Below are 8,320 nucleotides of genomic sequence, written 5' to 3' on the forward strand. Positions count from 1 at the left end.
GTAGCTGAATCATGGATCACAAACACAGAACTCAGTTCCTAAGGACGGCTTCAATGAGACAACCCACCATGTACTCCTACATTGCGTCTCACTGCTACCTTTACCAAATCGTGTTCACACACTTAGCTCACACATAGTAGGACATGTTCACACGCCTCTGATTCATCCCCGATGAATCAGACCTGACTCAACTCTAAGCAGTAGCAGGCATGACAAACAAACATGAATGAGTAGGCACAACAGGGCTCAAACAACTCCTACTCATGCTAGTGGGTTTCATCTATTTACTGTGGCAATGACAGGTCATGCAAAGGATAAAGGGGTTCAACTACCGCAGCAAATAACAATTGAATCGATGTTGTCCTAATGCAGTAAAAGAGAGCAGGGCGAGAGAGTAGGATTTTATCGGAATGAACAAGGGGGTTTTGCTTGCCTGGCACTTCTGAAGATAACATTGAGTCTTCATCAGTGTCAACGATCACATCATCGGTACAACGTCTATCGAGGGGGAACAACGCCGGCAAACACAGAGGAAACACGATCAATGCAATGCACAATATGATGCATGCTATGACATGGCAATATGAATGTGTTTTGGGCTAATGCATCTAGCAACAAGTTAAATGGGGTTGGTTTGAATTCAAGATTCAAATTCAAACTCCATATGTGATTATTCAAATGCCATTTAATTGATTTGTGCTATACAGCAGCTATAAGTTGTTCTAACATGCATGAAAATGGAACAGATGGATTCCTTGAATTTTTCTGATAATTTTTCATATATAAATTATTTAATTTGGAGTTACGGTTAATTTTCTATGATTTATTGAAGTTTTAGCTATTTTCTGAAATTATTAAATCATTTAAGATTTATTTAAATTCCAGAAAGGAATTATTGCGTCAGCATGACCTCATAGTGACGTCAGCAGGTCAATAGGTCACTGTCCGGTCAAACCTGACAGTGGGTCCCGCGTGTCAGTGAAATTAGTTTAGTTAGAATTTAACTAAACTAAACTGGGTTAATTAACAGGGCTGGGCCCCACCTGTCAGTGACTCATCGGAGTCAACCAGGGCCCACCCGTGGTCAAAGTCGACGTCAGCTGCGCCGGTGTTTAGCCACCGGCGAGCCCGACGCGGCGGCGAGAGTGGTTTTGGCCACTCCGACGACCAAAAGGGCCGCGGAGGGCATCTAGGTGGATCTGGGGACGAGCCGAAGCTCTTGGTGGAGTTAGCTGGGGTCGGGGTGGCCGGAATCGGCGCCGGCGACGACTTAGGTGGCCGCCGGAGTTCGGTTGCGCGCGGGATCGCGTTCTAGTGCGTAGAAGAGCGGGGCAAGGGGCTAGAAGGGTGCTACGCATTGTGAGGAGTAGGTTGGACACTCCAGGGTGACCATTTGGTCACCAGAGCATCGGCGACGGCGAGCTCAGGCGGCGGTGCATCTCGGTCATCAAGGAGGCGACGGCTACGGCAATCAAACGAAGAGGGAAAAAGGGGGAAACGGTGGCGGAGCTCACAGCGGGTGCAGCGGTGGCCTCGGCGAGGTCGGGGACGGTCCGGAGCCGATGAATTTGACGGTGATGGCCGGCGGGTCCGAGGTAGAAGACGAGCCCGGTGAGGCCGTTCGGGGGCTTCTGGAGGGGCAAGGCTTGGTGAGGTGGGTCGAGGACGGAGTGGCGGAGCTTGTGGGCTAGTCGGGGAAGCGAGGGAGGCCCGGTGGTCGTGGTGGCAGTGGACGGCGGCGACGAGCTCCGCTCGATGGCTGCGTGCGAGAAACAGAGGAGGGGGGGAAGGAGCGAGGAGAGTGAGATGGGTCGGGGGGTTGCGTGGCGTCGCGGACGGGGTCCAGGGCGACGAGAGGAAGGCGGCAAGCAGGAGGTGGCCGGGGCATCGCCAGCGCTCGCCACCGAGCTGCTTCGGGGCGAGGGGAGGAAGACGACAGGGGGGGGGACGCCTGGTGGGCTGGGCCGCACAGGAGCTGGGCCGGCTGGGCTACCAGGTGAGCGCCAGGTAAGGTTTCTCTCCTCTCTGCTTTTCCTATTTCTGTTTTTCTATTTATTTGCTCTGTTTTGACTTAGTTTATAAACCAAATCATTTTAATAAATCCTGAAAATAATTGTGGGCATTAACTGAATTATTACAGAGGCCCTCAACTATTTTCAGAATTGTTGGAGCATTTAAAAATATTAACAGTATTTAGATGCCCCAATTCAAATACAATATGGTTTATTGAAAAATCCAAAAATGTCTTGGAAAAATATCCATCATCTCTGGATATGGTTTTCACCCTTTTGCAGTAATCATGAACATTTTTGCAAACCAATTTGGGTTCTTTGAAAATATATTTTTTTGAAGTTGAACCTATTTGCAATGCTTTGGTGCTAGGCTTGGTCATCCCCATTTCAAATTTAAAGAAATTTAGACATGATGCATGGATGCAATGCCACTAGTTACAAGCAAGCTCTAGGGCTGTGACAACTCACCCCCACTAAACAAGAATCTCGCCCCGAGATTCAAGACGTGAGGTAAGAGGAAAAGGGAGTCACAAAACTATCACAATCTTCATGATCCAATTGCCCTTCTCGGAGATGGTGATCCATTCCATCATCTTGGTCTCGGCGTCTTGCTCTGGGAACTCCAACTAACATGACAACGAGAGGAAAGGAAAGACCCTAAAAGAATCGTTCTTCTCGAAGGTCGAACAACTCAGGATTAACCCACGGATTGAGACATAGCAACATCTCTCGAGCTGAGAGGCGAAGCACACATCCATAGGAATGGAGTGAAGCAGATGACGAAGGTTCACTAGGTAGACAACAATTTCACGCTTAAGAAGGTGGTAACGATTGTCAATGTAGCGAGGAGTTGAATTGCCATGATACCATAATGATACACCTTAGGGAAGGTGACTCGTAGAGATATCCCCTTAAGTGGCAAAAAGAATTACTTTTGATTCAGAGATCATTGAAACTCTTTAAACCAGCCTAAGGCAATTCTCGAGCGATCATTTGGAGGGGGTCGGTAGAATGGCATACTCGGACTTGGATGATGTGGATTACCTTGTTGAAGACAACGTAATGGATGAATTTGCTTACCACCGGAAATGGAAGAGACCCGTGGTAGAATGGCACATTGGCGGTGCAAGCTGGGAACAAAATGCAAATGCTGGGAATGATTCTTGTAACTGGGGAAGAACCCAACAATAGAGAGTGAATCCACTGTTGAGAAGTTATAGCATAACCGAGGAAGTTGAGAGCAAACCTAGCTAGTGCCGATGGTAACACCTAACGCTTGTGCGTGCTCTCAAGAACTTGAGCAATTCCATAATCATCAAGGTTTTACCAATATCCGTGTCAAGGATTCTGGCAACACAACTTACTACCATGATGAATACCGGTGGAAGATGCCGATGCAAAGGAAGATAACACCTTCTTAGATTTCACCTTGGCGGGGCCAAGGGAATAAAATCTGGATGATCGACCGAGAGACATTTAGCACTCCGCTCCTAATGTTCTCCTTGATGTACTAGTGTATCCCATTCCTTGAAATGGTCTGGTATCTAGAACATCACGTAAAGGTCGTACTTCGGAAACACTAAAATCATAAGGCATAGCTAGGGGGTAAATCCTACGAAGTCCTTATGGGGAGGTGGCCAACTTCCTCAAACAAGATACTATAATAATAGGTCTACCGGATGGTGTGTTGGCCACGACATCCACCTTGCCGGTTATCGAGAGACCAATATTATAGTTCTTGGGAAATGTTCCAACCATCACATCTGCCTGAGATTCAGATCTGGTTGGTGTCAGGATATTCCAGACTCATCAAGTCTAGAAAGAAAAATGAAAGTTGCAACACAAATCGACGAGATGACATTGCGAGATTCTCGGGAAATGAATTACGATAGCAAGCTCCAAAACATGAGCTGGTTCTGCTACAACATGTGAACACGTTGTCCCAGACAAGCATGACCACAAATTAGTCTTATAATAAAACACTACCGAGTTCAGGAGGGGAACCATCATCGAGGATATCGAAGTCCTTGCATAAGGTATACTCTTAAGAAGGAACTTCTTCTCCTTGAACAAATCAATCAGTGGCTTGGTGTGCTAGGGACACATATAGAATGGAGGTTGCAAGTCTCCAGACCACAGAATAATTCGCACATATGCATGACTGACTTGGGATGATTCCAGAGGAAGCAAAACTAACTTTCTCAAATTCACGGCGGCAACTTTCACCAAATGCACGTGTATAAGAGGAAGTCACTCCTTCATCCAAACATATGCTTCATGAACGAAACACGAAGAAATGCTTACACAAGTTTCCAACACTAGGTTGATGTTCAACATGACTCATGGGAGAGACAAAATGCTGCTGATGGGCTCAACAACAACTCATCGAGATTTCCATGTAAATGGAATTCCATAATTATGTGAACAAGTGATAGCATTGGTCAGACCCAAAAGATATAATGGTGTATGCTCGAGGGATCGACCACGAGTAAGACAACATTACGAACATCGTTGGTTCTGATTTGATTTGACGATAACCCATACTCAAATCAAAGTTTTTATCAGGCAATAGGTCCAATAACTGATCACAGGGACCAATCGATGAAGATATCATCTCTCTTCGACACACTCTACACAAGAATATCCCTTTGGAACGAACTAAGTCACACAAGCTTTTATCTTCCAACTCTCCAAGTTGTTGTCTAGCTTAACCAACTAGCTCAGGGATATCTAACACCGATTCTTGGAGAGAAGGTGGTTCATAAGAAACCAACTTGATCACGAGCTCAACATAACGGTCAGGTGACGACCTGGTGATACTTCCGAGAAGACATTCAGAAAATCACGAACCACCGGTATGTTACTAAGCTCGAGAACAATCTCGCTTTTGAGGGCAAGACGATATGATCAAATGAGTGAGGACTTGAAATAATTCCTATCTCATTGGTCGAGGAGTGCACCAGAAATAGGGACTAGGCAGCACAATCAGTCTTAGGGTGACGATTCAATAATCAACATGCTAAGAATGAGGTTATCGTCCATTTAACTACCAAGCAACAAGGTTGCTGGGAGTATTGATTTCACACATCACAATTCACTTGTCAACATTCCGGTTATAACCACACGGAACCGAGGAATGAGTAATGATGGCGAGAAGTATCACTGTACCAAGAGTTCATAGGATGGTGTGCAATTCCTACAACAATCCCGATATAAAAGATGGTAATACTCCAAGGTAGAACAGAGCAAAAGCTGGATTAGCAATTTGTTCTGCGGAGCACAACTTCTTTGACCCAATCCTGGATATGGAAGAGGTACTGGAGTTTGTTTCTCCTAGTCATTCCGCGATAGAATGGCTTGACGGACCACAAGAGTAATAGGCATCGATAAACGAACGCACGCATACTCTTGACTATCAATTGATAGACGAAGGTCAGTAGACAACTAAAGAGGGACAACTCAAAGGAACATATAACTTTCTGAGTTTTGGATGCATAGATTAGTATGTCGAACCAAGTTCAACAAGTTTCTTCCGAATAACCCATACAGAAAAGTAGAACTGGCAGAGTCGCAATATAGAGTGGAGAACTCATAGAGGGCCTGTTGTGATCTTTTGGTTCAAAGAACTTCTGCCATAAAGTGGTTCATAGTATTTGGAAGAAGGAAATACCACGAACTTCGAGGACTATCGCAAAGGTTACTAATATCCTAAAGGAACTAGCAAAAACTATCAACATGAAGTAAGTAGAGTGAATCTCGGGTTCAAGAACCCAGCAATAGAATGCCTACTAACTAAATGGCATCACAGGATGCTTTCGATAATAAAGGCCAGAATCTTCACACTGGGAACACAAAACGTTGCTAGATTACTAGGTGACTCCCTAAAACACCTAGGGTCATAATAATTATTCCAACATATATGTCGAGGCAATAAAGTACCTCAACTCACTAATTTGTGTGATTAATCTGACCAAAAGGACATCGGGAACGGGAAGAACGGATTTGCAAATGCATCAGACTGTTTAGAAACCTGGGAAGACTCGGACAGCATAACCGCTATAATGCTCGAAAAGATTTGAGACATGCTACAAAATGGTGGCATAACCACTTGATCATCATAGTACCAAGGTTTCGAGATCATCAGTTAACATACAGAAGTAGAAACTGAACTCAAGCTTAGAACCATCAATCCTACAAGTCTGCAGATTAGTAACACGTGATCCTAATAGAAAGAAGAGATAGCCTAGTTCTTAATCCCCGTAGGAAAGATAAGATGACTCAGATCAGAAGGGCATGAGGTAAAGGAGTAAAAAGAGCCTTACGTTCCATCCCACAATCAATTCCCTTATATAACTAAAGAATTTCTAGACTCAACTTCGATCAGTTTGGCTTGGTAATCCTACAGGCAGTCAAGCTCTGATACCAACGCTGTCAGGACCCCGACTCAATGCCACATCGATCTAGCATGTAACACCTCATATCACTTTGCGGCCTCACGCACGGTATTCCCACGGGTGTCGCCTTACCTTTGCCCGGGACCGTTTGCGCCTTTGGGCACACATATATGACAGTGTCGCTAGCATCCATATGATAAGGAGCCCGGGCTGACATGGCTAGTCTTAAACCCAAAGTGGCACAGACTTACAGGGACAGACATCCATGACCCAGCATCGAACGTGTTGGTCATCAGCGAGTGAATCCAGGCTGTAGCACTGGGCTAGCAGGACTCCGGTGAACCGGGCTGTAGCGGGCTAACAGGACTCCGGTATTCATCGCGTGACATTTCCCCGAAGGGACAGACACAGGAACGAAGAAGGACACATGCCGGCCAGCCTAAGTGTTCCGGAGCAGTAGCAAGCTACCATGGCTCGGTGGAAACACTAGGAGACATTTCCCGGTAAGAGAGGATACTAAGGATAAACAACTAGATAGTCAGATCCCACACATACCAAGCATTTCAATAACATACACACAATATGCTCGATATGTGCAAATACAACATGGCATCACAACATGACTCTATGACTCAAGTATTTATTCAATAGGCTCCGAAGAGCGAGATATTACAAACATGGGTCTCATGACCCAACATTCAGAGCATACAAATCAAAACACAAGCGGAAGCTTAACATGTCTGAGTACAGACATCTACAAATGAAAGGGGCTGAGAAGCCGGACTATCTACCAGATCCTGCCGAGGGCACAAGATCGTAGCTGAGGTATCAAGCTAAACGTCGAAGACCACGCGGAACTACTAGCGAGACTGACGTCTCTCTGCAAAAACATAAAATAGGCAAACGTGAGTACAAATGTACCCAGCAAGACTTACATCAGAACTAGCTACATATGCATCATTTTCAACAAAGGGATGGTGGGGTTTAACTGCAGCAAGCCAGCTTTGACTCGGTGGCTATCCTGAACTACGACTGCAAGTAACTCTTTTGAGGTGGCGCACACGAGTCCACATATTCACCATATCAATACACCACTATGGATCCGCTCCCGTCTCCCTACGAGAACGCCATCCGTAGCACTCACGCTTATCTTGCGTATTTTAGAGTATCCACTTTCACTTGTCTATGAACTGATATAAGCAGCCCAGAAGTCCTTTTCCGCGGACACGACTATTCGAATAGATAATGTTAACCATGCAGGGGTGTACTTCTTCATACATGTTTTCACCACTTAGCGTCTGCACACGACATGTGCTCGGCAGACTTCAAGCGAAAGCCGACGTGGGTGTAGACCACGACCTACCTAAACACTCAAGTCTCTAGTCCAGGTTTATCGCCTATTCGGGTTCCATCCATGAGGAGATCCGGCCGGAGTTTCGCTCACAGCCCCAAACGATGTGAACAGGGTTCCCGAGACACCAAACGGGCGCCCGGTACACCGTGCCACGTGCCTACCGCATCACAGCCCACCCCTTCGGTCAGCGCTGCCCACAGCCTCCAGCATACTACAAACACCAGAAACTACTTGCAACTCCTGGACAGAGGACTAGGGTGAATAAGAAGTCGAGCGGGGTCATATTTCAGGGCCCAATGTATGGTAGTAGCTGAATCATGGATCACAAACACAGAACTCAGTTCCTAAGGACGGCTTCAATGAGACAACCCACCATGTACTTCTACATGGCCTCTCACTGCTACCTTTACCAAATCGTGTTCACACACTTAGCTCACACATAGTAGGACATGTTCACACGCCTCTGATTCATCCCCGATGAATCAGACCTGACTCAACTCTAAGCAGTAGCAGGCATGACAAACAAACATGAATGAGTAGGCACAACAGGGCTCAAACAA

The sequence above is a fragment of the Triticum dicoccoides genome, chromosome 3B (assembly GCF_002162155.2).
Source record: "Triticum dicoccoides isolate Atlit2015 ecotype Zavitan chromosome 3B, WEW_v2.0, whole genome shotgun sequence".
Taxonomy (NCBI): Eukaryota; Viridiplantae; Streptophyta; class Magnoliopsida; order Poales; family Poaceae; genus Triticum; species Triticum dicoccoides.